Source organism: Sus scrofa, chromosome 13 (assembly GCF_054392235.1).
Source record: "Sus scrofa isolate SSC_HxYL_T2T_F1_AM1 chromosome 13, Sscrofa_HxYL_maternal_Yorkshire_Landrace_v2.0, whole genome shotgun sequence".
Lineage (NCBI taxonomy): Eukaryota > Metazoa > Chordata > Mammalia > Artiodactyla > Suidae > Sus > Sus scrofa.
In genome coordinates this window covers 81,980,665-82,000,885 of record NC_139395.1, presented here as the reverse complement: position 1 = coordinate 82,000,885, position 20,221 = coordinate 81,980,665, and the positions used below count along the sequence as shown (strand labels likewise).

Sequence of the window (20,221 nt, the reverse complement as noted above, 5' to 3'; positions counted from 1 at the left end):
GGTTGCCATGGGGAAAGGGGGGAGTGGGATGGACTGGGTGTTTGGGGTTAGTAGATGCAAACTATTACATTTAGAAAGGATAAAAAACAAGGTCCTACTGTACAGGACCTATAGGGGACTATATCCAATCTCCTAGGATAGACCATGATGGAAAACAATATATATATATTCTGGGTCACTTTGCTGTACAGCATACATTGGCACAACATTATAAATAAAATGCACTTTAAATTAAAAAAAAATTTTTTAAGATAAGGCTGGGGGGCAGGAGCAGTGGCTTTCTAAACCTTGAAATCCAAAACTAGAGCTTTCTTCCAATCATTAGAATGATTGAGGAAGGACCAGCATCCATTCATCTATCTATGGGTCCACTAATCTTCCAATCATTCATCTATCCATCCACATTTACTCATCCACGATCGACTATTAATCTGTCAATTCCCTTATTATTCATCTACCAATATAGCATTCTCTCTTGACATTCAACTACATATCTATACATCTATCCATCCATCCACCCATCGATCCACCTGCCCGTTCATCCATCCACTCATTTGCCCACTCAGCAACCCATTTACCCACTCAGCCACCAACCATCCATCCATCTTCTCATTCACTCATCCATCAGACCTTAGCACTTTCTCTGTCCCAGGCACTAATATTTATAATAAGCAACCCCAGTTTGGTCCCCTTCCTCAAGGAGTTCCTTAAGTCCAATAGATGAGACACATTTTAAAACAATTACAGCAGAGTATAATAAATGCACAAAGAGGGAAGCTTAGGAGGTTGTAGAAACCCTTAGTAGGAGCAGCTGACTCAGCTTGGAGGTGGGGGAGTGTTGGGGAGGCTTTATCCACAGAAGAGTGTGTAAGTGCAGCAATTTTCACGGTAGTGAAAAGAGAAGTGAGCAAGAAGGGAGCTTCCCACAGAGAGAACTGCATTGACAAGTATGGAAGTAAGAGATCACAGAAAAAAAAAAAAATGTTCAGTGTGGTCGGAGCTTAGCAGTTGGCATGGGGGAGGGCAATGACCAGAAAAGATGGAAGGGTGACCACAGCCCCAGGTCAGGAGGATGGCGACTTCATGGTCACGGCAGAGTTTGGGCTTCACATGGGGGGGGGGGGCATGGGAGGGTTTTAGGCAAGAGTAACAAGATTAGATCAGGTCTGCACCCTAGACAGATCCCTCTGCTGCAGCATCGAGGCTAGATTTGAGTGAAGAGGACTGGGAGTGGGGAAGGGAGGAGCCAGATGGTGGGGGGGGGGTCTCGGGCTGCCTGTGTGTCTGTGGAGGTGACAGAGTGTAGTGGCCAGTGTGATGGGATTCTCACTCGCTGCCTCCACCCCACCTGCCCTCTGTAGTCCCCCCTTCCCTCCTCTTAAGCCCTGCTGGCTGGCCTCCTGCTGGGATCACATGTGACGGGACCTCATGCTTCATTGCTTTGCATAGGTGGTGGTGGTGGCATCTGAAGCTTTGCCTCTAGCTGCTCTATGGGCTCTGGGCTGCTGTGAGGGGGCAGGGAGCGGAGGATGGAGGAAGATCCCCTTCCAGTAGCAGGGGTCCAGGGCCCAGAGGGGACAGGCCTTCTCTTGGTGGCCATCCCCTCCCTATCCATCTCATAACCCTCTTACTCTACTGCAACCCTGTTGGTGGGACTGTAAGTTGGTGCAACCACTATGGAAAACAATATGGAGATTTCTCAGGAAACTAAAAATAGAACTACCATATGATCCCTGGGTAGGGGCAGGGAGCCCATTTCACAGACAGGAAATGGCCACACACAGAAACCAAATGACTTGTCCCAAGACATGCACCAAGAAGTGGCCCCACAGAGGCTTGAATGAGCCTGCCTGACCTGAGTGCCTGCCCTTTCAATTCTGACATCTACTTCCTTAATAGTCATCATCTTAAAAAACTGCCACAAAGTACAACCCATGCCTCCCTTTCCGTATCCATACATCCGCACTGGGAAGGAGAATAACCTGATGACCAAGCATGTCGGCTGTGGAGCTCTAGGGCCTGGCCCTGAATCCTGCTCCTCTCCCTACTAGGAATGCTGTGTGACCCAGCCCCTCTATGCCTCAGTGTTTCCATATGCCAAGTGGGATAATGAAAGTGACCATAAGGTAGGACATTGGAATGGATCAGTGAGTTAACCTGTATAAATATTAAGTGTTTCCATAATAATTAACACTTACTGAGTGCAGGCCATGTACCAGACCCTTCTCTTACACTTTACATATCCTTACTAATTTAATTCTCACAAGAGCCTTGTGAGAAAGGCCTATTATCCCTATTTTACAGGGAAACTGAGGCCCGGAAAGGCAGATCATCCTGCTCTCGGTCACACAGCTAGAGAGTAGCAGAGGAGGGATTCGAATCCACCAGCTGAGCTCTGCAGTCCATGCTCTCACTGGTGCACCGCCAGGGTCAGCAGTTAAGTTCAGTAAATCTTGGCTAATGATGCAGCCACCAACACCACCACGATCATCACCCACCACTGCCTGAACCTCCAGCCCTGCTGCCAGACCTCTGGGAACCTGGTTTAAGAGAAGTGACAAAGGTGGAGATCCCGTCGTGGCGCAGTGGTTAACGAATCCGACTAGGAACCATGAGGTTGCGGGTTTGGTCCCTGCCCTTGCTCAGTGGGTTAACGATCCGATCCGGCATTGCCATGAGCTGTGGTGTAGGTCGCAGACGCGGCTCGGATCCTGCATTGCTGTGGCTCTGGCGTAGGCTGGTGGCTACAGCTCCGATTGGACCCCTAGCCTGGGAACCTCCATATGCCGCGGGAGTGGCCCAAGAAATAGCAAAAAAAGACAAAAAAAAAAAAAAAAAAAAGAGAAGTGACAAAGGTGAGCAGGGAGGGTTCTGCCTCTGCTTCATTTTGTCTAAGTAGAAGTCAGGCTGGCTGGCAGGTGGGCCAAGAGGGAGCAGGAGAAGGAACAGGAGGCCTAGGAACCCAGAGCCCCTGTTCCCCAGCTTGGTCCACACCCACACCCTCCTACTCTTCTAACAGCTGGTGTTTGCAGTAACCCCCTCCCCTTGCAGGTGGTCCTGAATGCTGAGACCAGTCATCCTTCTGCACTGCAATTAAAGACCCCAGTCCCACTGGGGCCTCAGGAGGGAGCTGCAGGGGCAGGAGGCAGCTCCCCCACCACCTGCCCTGCCCAACTTCACATTTCAGCAGAAAGGGGTTTCAGAGCCACCCTGATCCTCACTTTAATTAAAAGGAAATTCCTCCCTGGAGTTGCTGGGCTGGTTTTTCTTTTCCTCCTTGGAACATTGGCTCAGCCTCTGAGCTGGAGCCTAGTGCTTGGTTAATTGAAAGTTACAGATGAGCAAGGACATGGCCCTCTTGGGAAGGAACGAGGAGAGACACCAGCTGGTGCTGGCACTTTTCCTGCAGGGAGGGAGTGGCCACACCTCAGGCTGGGGGGGAGGGGTAGAAGGCAGCCAGGGGTGTGCAGGGGCTGCCCCCACCCCTCAGAGCCGGCCTATGGAGGCCCCAGTCACCAAATGCAGCCCAATTCTAAGTAACTCCTGTGCTCACTTTTTATAGAAAAATGACAACAGAGCAAGATAAAGAGGCCAGAATGCCCTAGTCTTCCCTCCAGCCGGAGATAATCATTTCGAACACCTGGGTATGTACAGCCTTCCGGAACTTTCTGGACACTTTGCAGAAACAAATGACTTTATGGCTTTCCCTCCCTTGATTATATAAGTGATAGATGTTCATTGTAAACAGCCTGGAAAATAAGTTTTAAAGAGCACACAAAAAGTTTTAACTGCCTACCCATAATGCCACACCAAGAGACTGAACATAGAAAAGAATATGGAAGATACTGGCTATGGAGTCGGACAGTCTTGGCCTCTTTTTCGTTCTTCTTTTTAGGGCTGCACCTGTGGCATATGAAAGTTCCCAGGTTGAATTGGTGCTACAGCTACCAGCCTACACCACTACCACAGCAACATGGAATCTGAGCCACATCTGAGAACTACACCACAGCTCATGGCAACACCAGATCCTTAACCCACTGAGCGAGGCCAGGGATTGAACCTGCATCCTCATGGATACTAGTCAGGTTCATTACTGCTGAGCTACCACGGGAACTCCAGTCTTGGCCTTGATGAGGACCTTAATCTCTTGTGCCTCTGGGGTCCCATCTGTGGAATAGGAAGCATAACATTGGCCACCTCAGGAATTGTTAGGAGGATGAATCAGATCATTCTGTGTCCTGCTCAATAAATTTAGCCAGTACTGCTGCTTCAGTGGTAATCTTTGGGCAGATTTCCTTCCAGGCATATAATAATACAATACAACCCAACCCAACACAGCACAAATGATGCTATGTATACATAATTTTGTACTCTATTTATTTTTACTCATCATTGAATTTTGGACATTTTTAGAAAAATGACACTGACTTTTACCACATCACTTTTAGTAGCTGGGTCATGTTTCACAGGCTGGGAGTGCCATCATCCATCCCACCAGGCCTACTATTGAACTTCTAGGTGAATTCCTTTCTTCTGTTGCTGTTGTTAAATATAATACCGTAATGAAAAACTTTTAATACAGATTTTGCCCAGCATTGCTGAGTATTTTCTAAGATATTCCTAGAGGTGGAATTGCTGAATCAAAAAGAATAAGTATTCTTACTACATCACCAAATCATGCCAGAAAGCTTTAAAAAATCAATTTAGGTATCTGTCCTACATCCATAAGGGGGTCTCTCTTCAAGCATATGTATCTTAAACTCTGAATCGAAGAACATACATAGAGAAAAGTACACAAAAAGAAGCACCCAGCTCAATTTCCTGAACCCAGCAGCAGCTCAACAAGCAGAACATTCCAGATACCCTATGAGCTCCCAGTCCTCCCTTCCAGCCACTACCCTGTAGGTTAGTTTGGTTTAGCCTGTTTATGTGTTAAGGAAATGTAATTGTACACTCTCTCGCTTTTGCATCTTTGGCCAAGGTTATATTGGTGAGATTCACCCATTATTGGGAGTAGCTGTAGTTTGTTGGTTCTCATTGCTGTGTAGTATTCTGTTGCATGAATACACCACAGTTTTTCTGCCCATTCTTCCATCAGTGAACACCGGATCATTTCAGTCTTGGGCTGTTACAAATAGTGCTTCTTTAAACATTCTTTGGTTGGAGTTCCTGTTGTGACTCAGCAGAAATGAACCCGACTAGAATCCATGAACACGTGGGTTCAATCCCTGGCCTTGCTCAGTAGGTTAGGGAACCGGCATTGCCTTGGGCTGTGGTGGAGGTCGCAGATGTGGCTTAGATCCCACATTGCTGTGGCTGGGGTGCAGGCTGGCAGCTACAGCTCCAATTTCACCTGTAGCATGGGAACTTCCACATGCTATGGGTTCAGCCCTAAAAAAAAAAAACCAAAAAACAACATTGTTTTGTTTGTTTGTGCCCATGGCATGCAGAAGTTCCTGAGCCAAGGATCAAACCCTTGCCACAGCATCAACCTGAGCCACAACAATGATAACGCTGGATCCTTAACCTGTTGAGCCACCAGGGAACTCCCTCTATGAACACCCTTACACACACCTTTGGGTGAGCATGAGCATGCATTTCTCTTTTATCTAAAACAAAAATGGTTGGGTCATAAAGTATGCATATATTTATATTTAGCTGATACCAGTCTTCATTTTTTAAAACATTCTATTATGAAAAATTACAAACATACAGAAAAGTTGAATAGTATAGTGAGCACCTATCTACTACCACCTAGATTCTACCATTAACATTTTATTACAATTGTTTTTTGCTTGTTTACTTGCTTTTTAGGGCCGCATCTGTGGAGGTCCCCGGGCTAGGGGTCGAATCTGTGGTGTAGGCTTTGCTGTGGTGCCGGCCTACACCACAGCAAAGCCAAGTCAGCAACCTATACCACAGCTCATGGCAAAGTTGGATTCTTCACTCACTGAGTGAGGCCAGGGATCAAACCTGTGTCCTCATGGATATGAGTCAGGTTAATTACTGCTAAACTACAAGGGAAACTCCATTACAATTGTTTTTATCACATCTCCATCAATCAACCCACAGTCTATCCATTCTTTAACCTTTTTTCCCCCCATCATCTTATTTTCAAGAACCAGAAAATTCCCTGTCCCCTCCTACTACCTTGCTTCTCACACTGCATTGGCCATAACTGCTCCCATGCCCATAATCCCACCAATCACTGCCCAGAAGAAGAGGATCACATGATTGACACAGACAAATCAAGATTCACCCTTTGGAGCTGGGGCAGAGCCCTTCCTCTCCCGTATTCTGAGGCTGCCTGATACCTGAACAGGGTCAGGGTTTGGTACTGAGGGAGGAGGGAAATGTTGTTGGTTTGCTCTCTCCAGATCCCACCTTGGCAGACAGGAAAATGGGCTGTGCTGACTCTGAGCATCCCCCAAGGAAGGGAGCATCCCATGTGGTTGTGAGCCTGGTGCCTCCAGTTAGCTGTCTGCCTCGCTTGCTCCTGGTTGTGTCCCCCTTGGGCCTAGGCAGACCCCGGAGGCCCAGAAAGCAGGGATGGAGCTCCTTCTTCTTCTGGAGTGTAGGGGAAGCAGGCAGACTGGGCCAGCTGAATTGGAGCTGAGCCCCCATCAGGGACCTCCCATCCCTAGGTTCTGCCAACTGAAAAAGAAAAAACACAACCTAAAAGTTGAGAGTTGTGCTTTACTGGGGCATTACTGAGGATTTAAGCCCAGGATGCAGCCTCTCAGACATCTCTGAGGGACTGTTCTGAAGAGGTAAGGGAGAAGTCAGAATAAACAGGAATATAAAAATCATTAGATTACTGCTAATTAAAGAAAAACCACACATCTCAATTTAATGAATTTAGTGCTTTTCTATGTGTAGAAAGATGCAAGAGTATGGCCTTACTGAAATTAATATTATTATAATTTTTTCTTTTTAGGGCTGCATCTGCAGCATATGGAAGTTCCCAGGCTAGGGATCAAATCAGAGCTACAGCAGCCGGCCTACACCACAGCAATGTGGGATCTGAGCTGCATCTGCATCCTACACCACAGCTCACAGCAATGCTGTATCCTTAACCCACTGAGCAAGGTCTGGGATCAAACTTGCATCCTTATGGATACTAGTCATATTTGTTTCTATTGTGCCACAACAGGAACTCCTGAAATTATTTCTTTGATATGCATCTTAACCATCTAGGCCCAGTATCCTGTTTTCTCCATCCCGAGTCCCCTCAGGGTGCACCATCCAGGTTGGCTGCAGTGGTTGGGAAACGTGGATGGCTGCAATGCCTTTTGTTTACTAAAATGGTAGGTGACATTCTTTGTCCACAATTCCAACCTTTAGGGTACCTATTCAACTTGGAAGAAGGCAGAGCTCAGTTAAGAAGCCTGTCCCCACCCCCAGTTCAGAACCATGCCTGATGCATAGCTCAATAAATATTCCATTAAATCAGTTTTTTAAAAGATGTGGTTCTAGGAGTTATCATTGTGGCCCAGAGGGTTAAGAACCCAACATCATCCGCGAGGATACGGATTCGATCCCTAGCCTTGCTCAGTGGGCTAAGGATCTGGCATTTCCACAAGCTGCAGCATAGGTCATAGATATGGCTCAGATCCAGTGTTGCTGTGGCTGTGGCGTAGGCCTCTTCTGCAGCTTTGATTTGACCCCTCGCCCGGGAACTTCCATATGCCACAGGTGTAACTGTAAAAAGGACACACAAAAAAAAGAAGAAGAAAAAAAAAATTTAATTGTAGGCTTGGGCGAGTTACTAAATGCCCCCAAGCCTCAGGTTCCCCATCACAAAAATGGGAAAGTAAAGAAAAAGTTTCTTGGTAGAGCAGTCTCTGTCCCACCTTGCGTAGCTTCCTTCCCAGATCAGCAAGCATTACCTGTCAGCCCTCTCATCCTTCTTCTCTACAAAGGACAGGGGAGAAAGGGCTTCTAGAGTCCTGAGCCTCCAAGGACTCCCCCCAACCAGCAGTGCCAGTACCATCTCCAGAATCAGGTGATTACCATGCTCCACTGCTTCCCCTGGGGAAGCTGATGCTGCCGGGTTGAGGGGATGAGGAAAGAGAATAAATACTTATCTTCAGGTATCTGGTGTCCCAAGTCCCTTGTCCCACCGGACCAGCTCAGAAACCATCTGCTATCAGGAGAGTGACAGAATCAACCCTCCCAGGTATGCAGACACTTGTCATCTTCCTTTCATCCCTGCCAAGGTGAAGCTCCCTGCTTGCACACCTCCAGACCTGTGGAGCTCACTCACTACCACAGCAGCTTGTTCCACTGCTGGAGAAAGTCCTGACCAGGAAAATGTGCCTCCTTCAGTTAAATTGGAGTCTGTCTCCTGGGGTCTCCCACCCACCCCTTATACTTACACCCTTGTCAGCTCTGTGGTCACACAACACTTTGACCTTCTGCCTTATTCACTTATCCATTCAATAAATTTTAAAAAATCAAATCACTTTTCCCTAAACACTAAATTTTCTTATACAATTTTTAAAGGTGGCCTTCCATTTACAGTTATTACAAAATATTGGCTGCATTCCCTGTGTTGCACAATACATTCTTGAGCCTCTTTACACCTAAGAGTTTGTACCTCCCACTTCCTCACCCCTTTATTTCCCCTCCCCCCGTCCCTCTCTCCAGGGGTAACTACTAGTTTGTTCTCTACATAAGGGACTCTGCTTCTTTTACCTACTTTCAGTACTTTTTGTTGTATTTTTTAGATTCCATGTGTAAGTCTGTCTGACTTACTTAGCATGATGCCCTCTGAGTCCATCCATGTTGCTGCACATGGCAAAATTTCATTCTTTTCTGTGGCAGAGTAGTATTCCATTACATATGAATACCATATCTTCTTTATCCATTCATCTGATGGTTGCTTCCACATCTTGGCAATTGTAAATAACGCTGCTATAAATATTGGGGTGCATATACCTATTCGAATTAGTGTTTTGGGGGTTTTTTGGATGTATACCCAGGGGTAAAATTGCTGGATCATATGGTAGTTCTATTTTAAGATTTTTGAGAAACCTCCAAACTGTTTTTCTACAGTGGCTGCACAATTTACATTCCCACCAACAGTGTACAAGTGCTCCCTTTTCTTCATATCCTCTCCAGCATTTGTAATTTGTAGACTTTTTGATGATAACCATTGTGACGGTTGTGAGGTGGTATCTCTTTGTGGTTTTTAGTTCCATTTCCCTGATGATTAGAGAAGCCGAGCATCTTTTCACATGCCTGTTCACCACCTACATTTCCTCTTTGGAAAAATGTCTCTTTAGTTCTTCTGCTTATCTTTTCATCAGGTTTTTCTTAAATGTTGAGTTGTATGAGCTGCTTATAAATGTTGGATATTAATCCCTTATTGGTAATAAAATCTGTGAATATTTTCTCCCATTCAGTGGGTTGCCTTTTCATTCTGTAACTGGTTTACTTTGCTGGGCAAAAGGCTTTAAGTTTAATTAGGTCCCATTTGTTTATTTTTGCTTTTATTTCCTTTACTTTAGGAGAGGGGGCCAAAGAAATATTTCTTAAGTTTATGTCAAAGAGTGTTCTCTGCCTATGTTTTCCTCTAGGGGTTTTAAAGTATCTGGTCTTACATTTAGGTCTGTAATTCATACTGAGTGTTAGATAATGTTCTAATTTCATTCGTTTATATGTAGTCGTCCAGTTTTCCCAGCACCACTGAAGAGGCTTTCTTTTCTCCATTGTATATTCTTCCCTTTTTTTGGTCATAGATTAATCAACCATAAGTGTGTGGGTTTGTTTCTGAGCTTTCTATCCTTTCCCATCCATTTATGTGTCTGTTTTTATGTCAATATCATGCTGTTTTGATGACTGTAGCTTTGTAGTATAGTCTTAAGTCAGGGAGCGTGATTCCTCCAGCTCTTTTCTTCATTCTCAAGAGTGTTTTGACTATTCCAGATCTTCTGTATTTCCATACAAGTTCTGAAATTATTTATTCTAGTTCTGTGAAAAATGGCATTGGTATTTTGATAGGGATTGCATTAAATCTGTAGATTGCCTTGAATAGTATGATCATTTTAACCGTAATGATTCTTTCAATCCAAGAACATGGTCTATCTTCAATCTCTGTCTTCAAGAATATGCATTATCTTCAACTTATGTGATCAGCACCTTAAATAGTTTTTGGAGTACTAAGCATTATTTTTTATATCCATGAAATAGGAGTAATCAAGCCTGCTATTACCTGGCAAAACCCATTAATAATTCCTAGGGAATATAAAAAGAATCTTAGTAAAGCCTAACCTTTTTTCTTTCTTTTCTTTTGTGCTTAGTCTAGTTTCACTTGCCCCTAGGGTGCCATGTGCAAAGGCCTCCTACCACTGCAGACCAGAGCTCCTCAAGCAAAATGGTTATACCAACACCTCAGCTTGGTGGGCTGCGTGCAGAGATGGTGAACCTTGCACCTAGAACTGGGAGCAGCACGATTGTACCTGACCTGTAAGAATCCTGCCCTGCTCCTTGCTGACAAGGATATTATAAGGCAGCCCCACCCATGGCCCATCAAGGGCATGTACTCTATATCCTAAGCTTTCACCTCTATCTTTTGATCAAAGAATAAAACTTTCCTTTGCTGCTGAACCAAACCTGGTCTTGTTCTCCTGGCGCAAGGCTGGTAGTAAATTTTGGTGACCCAGATGGGACAGACCATGGCTTTTTGCTTGCACTTATCCATTAGGCTCTGGTGTGTGCCCCAGCTCCAGCAGGACAACTGTGGAGGCTTTGGGAAGTTCAAGTGGGAATGGCTGCCTCTGGTTTTTGCAGACACTCTACAGGCTAGCATGATGGCTTTTGGCCAAATTCAGAGCAACACTGTTCAGCAACCTAATACCTGGGTATGTTGCACATACAACATAGCCTCATGAGTAAGCTGGACTGTGCCCCCCTTGAGGGGATTACATGGTGGCACTGGGGATTGGAGATGTGAAACAAGCACACATCTGCTCACTGCCTCTAGCTGGCCTTCCAGTACTGAGAAGGTGGGAACCTGTGGACAAGAGGGAGCCACCACAGTCTGGCTAATTGTTTCGCCCATAGTGCTGTTCTCTTGACCCCTATACAAGGCAGTAGCTGCCTCACCAGGGCTTTTTGCCCTCCTTGGCAACCTCCAGGGGTCTAGGGTAGCATTCTCCATGGTCACTTCAGTTTGGTAAAGGAAAGTCACCAGCACCATGAGTCATGAAGTGTGACCAGGAAAAGGTCCAGGTGATGAGGACCACCTAACAAAATGGAACAAGGATGCTTGATCTGGAGTTCCCGTCGCGGCGCAGTGGTTAACAAATCCGACTAAGAACCATGAGGTTGTGGGTTCGATCTCTGGCCTTGCTCAGTGGGTTAAGGATCCGGTGTTGCTGTGAGCTGTGGTGTAGATCGCAGATGCGGCTCGGATCTGGCATTGCTGTGACTCTGGTGTAGGCCGGCGGCTACAGCTCTGATTAGACCCCTAGCCTGGGATCTCCATATGCCGAGGGAGTGGCCCTAGAAAAGGCAAAAAGACAAAAAAAAAAAAAAAAAGGATGCTTGATCTAAGTTCAAGAAAAGGAATCGAGGACACTCAGGTGTGAGAGGGTCCCAAAGTAGGTACATGACCAGTGAATTGACCTCTTTTGGTCAGCACTAGTTTCTCCGAGGTGGGCTGGGAGTCTTGTCAGCCACTGGCAAGACCAGGAACCCCATTGTTGGGGAGGCTGTGAGCTGCTGGTGAGAGCAGGAAACACACACTGCCTGATCGCTCTTCCCCTCTGCCTGTGAAGTGAAACCTGGGTGATTCTTTATCAACTAAGGTTCATGGGCTTTCCTCCCAGTACCTGCACAGAATAGCAGCTGCCCCAGTGGCTGGGTGAGCACCCCATTGGAATCCCTCATGCTTTTATCTCTCAATTGGTGGGAAGTCCAAAAACTCCTTTTCAGCCGAAAGGAGGAAAGAGAAGAATCCCCTCTCCACCCCCGCCCCACCCCCATCTTAGACAGATGTACCATGTTGTTCAGGAATTAATGTGACTAAGCTGCTGTGGCCTGGATGCATCCCATCGAACCTCATGGGAATTCTGACTGAGGGGAGACTGACACTCTCAAGCACAGACCATTACAAATCCAAGGGGGACCCCTAGTTCCAGCAGAATCACCCATGTGAATGCCTTCTATTCTGTTCTTTAGAAGAATTCACTAACAGTTTGATGCTTGTTCCAAATTTCCCAGAAATCTGATTCGGGTCAAATCTTGTGGTATTTTCGTGCCAACAAATCACACCAATGGCCTCCCTGGGTGGTGGGAAACAAATCCAAAACAGAACATCTTAGGTATGGGAACAAAACACCCACCATAACAAAGGATATCCTGTTAGGGTGAGTCCAACAGAACTGGAAGTTGGGGGTGTCACCCACTCACCTCCTCACATTTAATCTTTCCAGGTAGTAGTCTGGCCTCCGCACCAGCAGAGAGATGGGGAGAGCCGGCCCATCAGTGGGTCTCTACATGACAGTGTCATTTTACAACTGGACCTGTTCTGCTGGACAAAAGAATGGGGATGAAATTCAGGCAGAGCTCTCCCTTTGAAGTAAGGCTTATCCAGGTACACATCCCATTTGCCATTTCTCATCTATATAACTGAAAAGCCATAGTAAGGGATTGAGGAAGATCTAGAGGGGCTCCTGAATCTTATTAGGAGAATCTTTCAGACCTATGACCCCATCTGGGCTGACATCCAGAGCCTCCTCAAAGTACTCCTAAGAGAGGAAGAAAAGGTCATGGTCTTTTCAAAAGGTGGAGAGGAAGCAAACAAAGGGACCAGAAACAATGCAGGTTATGCTATTTTCAGGCCAGGGAATCAAGAGGTCCCAAACGATGAATACAACTGGGACCATGGGGACAGTGGAGAAAATGGGCAGGGGAGGAGACAGAGGTTGACCCATTGTAATAATATTATCCTCAAGGGAATCCAGGCACAGGGAAGAAAGAAACCTGTCAATTGGAATAAAATAAAGGAAATCAGTCAGGACCCAACAGAAAACCCTTTTGGCATTCCTAGAGCACCTTGGGGAAGCCTCCAAATCTAGTCCACTGCTGACCCTGAGGCACTGGAAAGGAAGGCAATCCCGAGGTCATGTTTGCTTCTCAAAGTGCCCCTGACTTGAGGTGTAAACTTCAGCACCCTACCAACCTGACTGAGGTTGCCTACCGGGTGTTTAATAACTGAGATGTAGAGGAAGAAAAGTCAGAGGAAAAAAAGGCCCAGAGGCAAGGTGGGCTTTGCCCTCCAATGTCAGCTTGCGGCAGGAGATAGGTGTGATCCAGCATAGACATTTACAGCCAGCCTCCTGTTTATATTTCTAGAGGCAGCAGATAGGTGGGCTCCAGGATAGACATTTAGAACCAGCCACCTGTTTATACTTCAAGAGAGAAACAACAACAGGCACAAGGTAAATAACTGGAATTTGTCTTCTGTGGGTAATTTAAACAATGGTAACGGCAGGGGCAAAAGATGAACAGGTCACATACTTCCTAGCCTCAAGGTCAGGGATATCCTAGCTGCACATGTGCAGAAGTGCTCCTAGGGGTCAAAAAGGGAGGGGATGCCAGGCCCTAGTAAGTCCTGATAACCATTCCATAACCCTTTACTCTAGAATCCATCTTGGCCAAAAGACGTGCACACAGGAAGTTCCCGTTGTGGCTCAGGGGATTAAGAACACAACTAGCATCCATGAGGATGCAGGTTTGACCCTGGCCTTGCATGGTGGGTTAAGGAGCCAGCATTGCTGCAAGCTATGGCATTATTCACAGATATGGCTTCAATGTGGTGTGGCTGTGGCTGTGGTGTAGGCCGGCAGCTACGGCTCTGATTCACCCCTAGCCTGGGGACTTCCACATGCCACAGACACGGCCCAGAAAAGAAAAGAAAAAAAAAAAAAAGTGTGTGCACCTATCAGGGAGGGCCCTGGGTCTAGTCAGATGTTAGAAATAAAGCAGTAAAACTGGCCAAAGGAAAACAAAGATCCGGAGGAACTGCCCTATCTAAATGACTTAAATCACCTCTCTGGGGTGCTCCTCATTCAGGGGGACGCCGACACCTGCACTCCGCCTTTCAGTGTGTATTACTGCTTTGCTTCTGCCTTAGATGAATTGACTAGTTCTCTGTGCACTCTCCCACATGTTGTACTGTGTTTCTAACAATAAGCTTTGTACCTGTTTTTACAGTTTCTGCCTGCTTGAAACATTCTTACTTTCAAGAAGGGGTAAGAATCACAGCAATTCTGCTTTCAGCCTCTAGCTAATCTAGTGGCTAGAACTGCTGGTCTTCACCCGGGCTGCCCAGGTCCGATTCCTGAGCAGAGAATTAAGATCTCACATCAAGCCATCACTCACTGGCAAAGGAATCTGGACTAACTGCCTAACTGGAGACTCTCAACTCTGGTGAGTGACCCCTAGCCCCCAACAAGGGGCAATAAGCCAAGGAAACTAGGACTCAGTCAGTGAGGGACCCAGGAAGGGAGAATGCCTTGCTTCCCCCAAAGGGGAACGGAAATGTCAGATCCCAGCCACCTGAGAAGGCAAATGGTCCAAACAGATGAATAGTGATGGGGCCAGAGGGCTCCTAAGCTGACATTCCACCTGACCCCTGAGGAGCCCCATGCTGACACTGACATGGGGGAAAGATCATGGAATCTTAGTCAACACTGGTGCCATTTATTCAGTTCTGAGCACCAGATCAGGCAAAGTATGTCACAAGAGTTGTATAATTATGAGGGAATCAGAAATGCCCCAAGAATAGGCATTCACAGAGCCATGAGAATGTAAATTGGATGAACACACTCTCACCCATTCCTTCCTGTTTTATGTCGCCATGCCCTATACCCCCACCAGGAAGAGGTAGTCTTACGTAAATCAGGGCTACTACTCACCTGATAGGATATAAACGGGATACTGGTGTCCCCTTAGACAAAGGGCACAAGATAATAACATTAATGGCCAAGGACAAACCTCCCCAGACAGAGCAAGTTGACCTCCTTGGAGTAAATCTCTAGGGCTGGGCCCAGGGATGGGTGGGACAAGCTGTAGGAGTCCATCCTGTGATAGGGGGACAGTTCACTAAAACCTGGACATACAGGCCCCACACAGAACCTGATTCACAACACCCAAAACATGGAAACAACCTAAATAGCCATTGACAGATGAGTAGATTAGAAGAAATGATACATATATACAATGAAATACTTCTCAGACCAAAAAAAAAAAAAAAAAAAACAACAAAATAATGCCATTTGAAGCAAGATGGTTGCAACTAGAGATTCTCATAGTAAGTGAAGTAAGTCACAAAGAGAAAAATACCATATGATATCACTTCTTTATGGAATCTAAAATAAAGTACAAATGAATCTATCTACAAAACAGAAACAGACTCAGACATAGAGAACAGACTTGTGGTTGCCAAGGGGGAGGGGAGGGAGTGGGATGGACAGGGAGTTTGGGGTTAAAAGATGCAAACTATTACATTTAGAATAGATAGGCAGTGAGGTCCTGTTGTATAGCACAGGAAATTATATCCAGTCTCCTGGGATAGACCATGATAGAAAATAATATAAAAAAAGAATGTGTGTGTGTGTGTGTCACTTTGCTGTACAGCAGAAATTGGCACACTGTAAATAAAGTATACTTTAATTACAAGAAAGAAAAGAAAATAGTATCCTCTCCATCAGGAGGCCTTGTTAGGTATTGCTAATTGACTAGGGCCTTCTAGACCATGCCAATCAGCCTGCAATACTCTCATTCTCTTCATAAGGAAACCTAGTGGGGAATATCAGATGGTACAGGACCTCAGGGCAGTTGGTGAAGCCACTGAGGATACATACCCAGTGGTCCCCAGTGTCTACACCCGGCTGGTTACTCTACCGCCCTCTAGGACCTGATTCTGTATTACATTTAAAAGATGCCTTTCTCTGTATTCCATTAGCCCCAGAGCCACAAGACATTTTTGCTTTTGAATGGCAGGACCCAAACCTGCAATAAAAACAACAATACTGCTGGACAATCCTGCCCCAAGGGTTCAAAAAGTCCCCCACCATCTTTGGGGAAACTTTAGCTGAAGACCTAACAGATCCACATCTGGAGGCCTATATGTGGGTGACATCCTGATGGCCATTCCTACTAAGGAGGCCTCTGACAAGAATATTGTAACCCTGAACCACCTAGCTGACATAGAATAAACGACGTCCAAGAAAAAGGCTCAAAGTCACAAACTAGGGTGACAGGCCCAGGCTTCATTTTCACAGAAGGGCAGAGAAGCCAATCCCAGGAAAGAAAGGGGGCCATTTGCAGCCTCACCTCTCCTAAAACTAGAAGACAGGTTAAGGATTTCCTTGGGAATGGCTGGGTTTTGCCTCATCTGGGTCCCAAACTATGTCCACTAGCTGAGCCTCTATATGAAAAGCTGAAAGGATGATTCTTTTCCCTTTGAGTGGGATTCAGAAAGTGAGGGGGCTTTTCAAGAGCTAAAACATCTGTTACCTCAGGTACCTGTCCTGGCACTCCCAGGTTTAGCTAAACCTTTTAACCTCTACATTCAGGAGAGAAGGGGACTCACCCTTGGGGTATTAGCTCAAAAACTGGGACCCCCTTACTCGATGGTTGCTAATTTCTCTAAACAACCAGATCAAACCACTAAGGGCTGGCCTCCTTGCCTACGGGCAGCTGTTACAACCCTGCTAAAGGAGGCTAAAAAGGTAATGTTTGGTTAGCCAATCACTACTTGGGCCCCTCAGCCGGTTCAGGCTTTGGTCAGTTCTAAGGGAACAGAAGGACTCTCCCCCAGAAGGTTGATTCAAGTTCAGGCTATGCTTTTAGACAACCCAGGGGCTACCACAGAAACCTGCCACATGCTCAATCCTGACACCCTCCCACCCACAGAAATAGGGCCCCTGTAGCAAGACTGTATAGGAACCACAGACAAGATCTATTCCAGTCGCCCCTCCCAAAGGCCAAAGAGGAAGGTTTCACAGGTGGGAGCAGTTTTATGCGAGGAAAAAAGGCTGGTGGGACACATAGTGACCACCCAGACCCAAGTCAGAGAAGCAAGACGCCTCCCCCAGGGACTTCTGCCCAAAGGTGGAGCCGATAGCCCTCACCTGAGTCTTAGAATGTGGGACAGGGAAGATGTTAATGTTTGCAGATTCCAGGTATGCATCTGCCATCCTACACACACACACACACACACACACACACACACACAGAGAGAGCTATTTGGAAGCAAAAATGTCTGCTTACTGCAGAGAATAAACAGTGAAACGTGGCTGAAGCATACTGAGCTCTTAGAAGCAGTGCATCTTCCAAAAAAAAAAAAAAAAATGTGGCTGTCATCCACTGTAGGAGCCACCAAAAGAGGGTGCAGTGGTAATAAAGGAAAACAAGGTGGACCCAACTGCCAAAAGGGTGGCCCTAGAGCCAGAAACTTAAAACTACCCCTCACACCTTGAAGACTAGATCCATTCGATTAGTTCCCAATCTACACAAAGGAAGAATTAGACAAATCCTGAAAAAAATCTAAGAGGCCACGGGCGGCCTGTTAATCAACACAGGCAATACTTCTTTCCCCAACTGCAGTCTGTCAAGCCATCAGGGAGGCTCATCAAGGAACTCACTACAGGAGGGAATCCCTAAATATCTCATGAGTTGAGGTCATGGTAACTCCTGGTATGAAGAGTAACAACCCCAACACAAGACCCCCCATTCAGACCAGGGGGACACATCCTGGGAAAGACAAGAAGATAGTTTTCAATGTCATGCCAAGCGTACTAGGCACTTTCAGGAATCTCTTGGTGTTTGTAGACACATTTTCTGCCTGGATAGATGCAACCCCTGTTGGAACTAAGGCAGTTGAAATGGCTAAGGCATTCCTAAAGAAATAATCTCCAGGTTTGGGCTCCCAGGATCCCTACAAAGCAGTAATGGTCCAGCATTTGTATCTCAAGTGATAAAGGAGATAATGAGGGCCCTGGACCTTTAAAGAGAATGGGCCTTTCATTCAGCCTGGAGACCCCAGGCATTGGGGAAAGTAGAGGGATCCGGTTAGAGCTTGAAATGGGCCTTAGCCAAGCTATGTCAGGAAACACAAGAAAATTCCATGACATTTCTCTGACTGCCCTGTTCTTCCCGCAGCGAGGCCCGAGAGGTGAGTTAAAGCTAAGTGCATTTGAACTGTATGGTAGACCCATTCCCCAAATCCAGAAGAAGGGCCACCTTAACCCCCTTGAAATGGAACAACCCCAGTGTGTCCTCCCGGTAGGAGGAACCAAGAGAGGCCTCACGGTGACCAGGTGCTGCTGCACCCACCCACTTGACCCTCCACCCCTTCTGGCCAGGAGACCAGGTGCACCTAAGCCCTGACAAACTGGTGGCCCACAAGCCCAACTCACCCCTAAGTGGATGGATGCTGTAAATGAGCAGAGTCCTGGGGGGGCTCATGGGCACAAAACCCTTTCTGTGTCCCCCACTTCTTGTTTTTAGGAAATGGGCCTCATTTAGCCTCCACAGCCTTCCCTGAGCTCCAAGGGGCAGGTTCTGACAGTTGCTGATCAGGGAAGGGAGGGACTCAAAGAAAAGGGAGGAACATTCAAGCAACAACAGTACAGCCTTGGAGCAGGATCCTGGTTCCCTCTCATGGGATACACCTAATGATGTAGGCATTTTATACACCCAAGAGAAAAGTTACATTCCTTATGCTTCTTTTAGAAATGAACACTTTAAAACTGAACAGCTTGGAGCCACTCCTGTGCTTCTCCCTCACTGAATTGCACCCTAAACACAATCACCTGTGAGTTAAAACGTAGGCACAATGAATGCAATTGTCTATGTGTTAAAGATTATAAACACATGATTTTTTCAGAAACATTCCTAGTTTGCTCTCATCTCTGATCAATATTCCCTTTTCACAAGTACTGTTATTCTAGGCAATAACCCAGAAGACCACCACTAGGATCAGGCCGGGATCTCCTGACACCAGCTTCAAGGACTAAGATTTCCCCCAAAGAAAGAACACGTTTGCCCCAATCCTAATTCTTATCTGAAATCCTGTTTTTCTCCTTTTAGACCATAAAACGCCCTGCAATTCTTCCCCAAAGGAGGGCATAGTCTTTAAGGCATTAGCCTGCTATGTCGTCTTTTGCCTGGCAAAGCAATAAAAGCTACTTGTTTTCCTCCTTAGCCCGAAACTCTGTCTCTGCATTTCTATTTGGTATTGGTGGATAGGGGCTGAGTTTTGGCAACAATCCCACCCAGTGACTCTAGCCTATCTATCCCGAAGTTGCGGGGGTCACTTTGTGGGTGCATCACACTAGAGGGAAGAGTACCCCCAAGCCCCAGACTCCACAGGGCAACCTGGGGCAACAACCCCTTGACTCCCTGTGTGACCCCCTCTCTCTGACCTGAAGCTTCTCTTCCAAGAGTGTGAGTAAGGAGATTCAGCCCCAGCAGAGCCTGGACATCAGGGGTGGATTGCCCGTAGCCAAAGACCGAGATACCTCCATTTTCAGCAAAAACTTGACACGTGACCTTTATTCTCCTGCTAATATTGGGGCCACAGATCTTAAATTGTCTGGTTTCCTTTGTCTCCAAAAGGTTAGACCAATGGGGGCCACTCGGGGATGCCAGCAGTCAGGCTGGAGGCCTGGTGACAATCAGACACACCTAAGGGCATCTGGAGAGCCGTTCTGTTCCTCCACCCAGATATGATATGACAACGCCCCAACCTGCAGGAAACAGTCAGGCAAAGCCCAACAACAATTCCCGGCAAATAACAGCAGCTGGGTAATAAAATAAAGTCTAACCTGTTTTTCTCCTTTGTGCTTAATGTAGCTTCACTGGCTCACAGGGTGCTGTGTGTAGAGGCTCCCACCGGCCCTTCAGACCACAGCTCCTGGTGCACACTGCGGGCAGGACACCACACGCAGCTCCAGGGCGGGCCGTGTGCAGACGCTCCCACGCCCTTCAGTCCAAGATGGCTGCAGTGGCGGGCCGAGTGCGGAGACGCCGCGCCCAATGCTCTGCCCTGCACAGCAGCCTCCCAGCTGTACTCGCCCCAGGAGAACTCCACCTCCTCCTCCCCGCCCCCCACTGAGGAGATTCCCTATAAGGCAGCCCTGCCCTTGGCCTGTCTGGTAAAGCTTGTGCTTTAGAGCAACCTCTTGCCTCTATTTTCTTTGAT

At 46.7% G+C, this 20,221-nt stretch overlaps 1 protein-coding gene across 2 annotated transcripts in view; it reads right to left on the bottom strand.

Moving 5' to 3' along the window:
* Positions 1-19,945, bottom strand: part of HRH1 (histamine receptor H1) — a 201,836-nt gene extending 181,891 nt beyond the window's left edge. For both annotated transcript variants that reach the window (XM_084989502.1, XM_021071109.2), the window contains exon 1: positions 19,845-19,945. The gene's annotated coding sequence lies outside the window, so the exon portion shown is untranslated. The remainder of the gene's footprint in view (positions 1-19,844) is intronic.
* Positions 19,946-20,221: the final 276 nt, after the last annotated feature.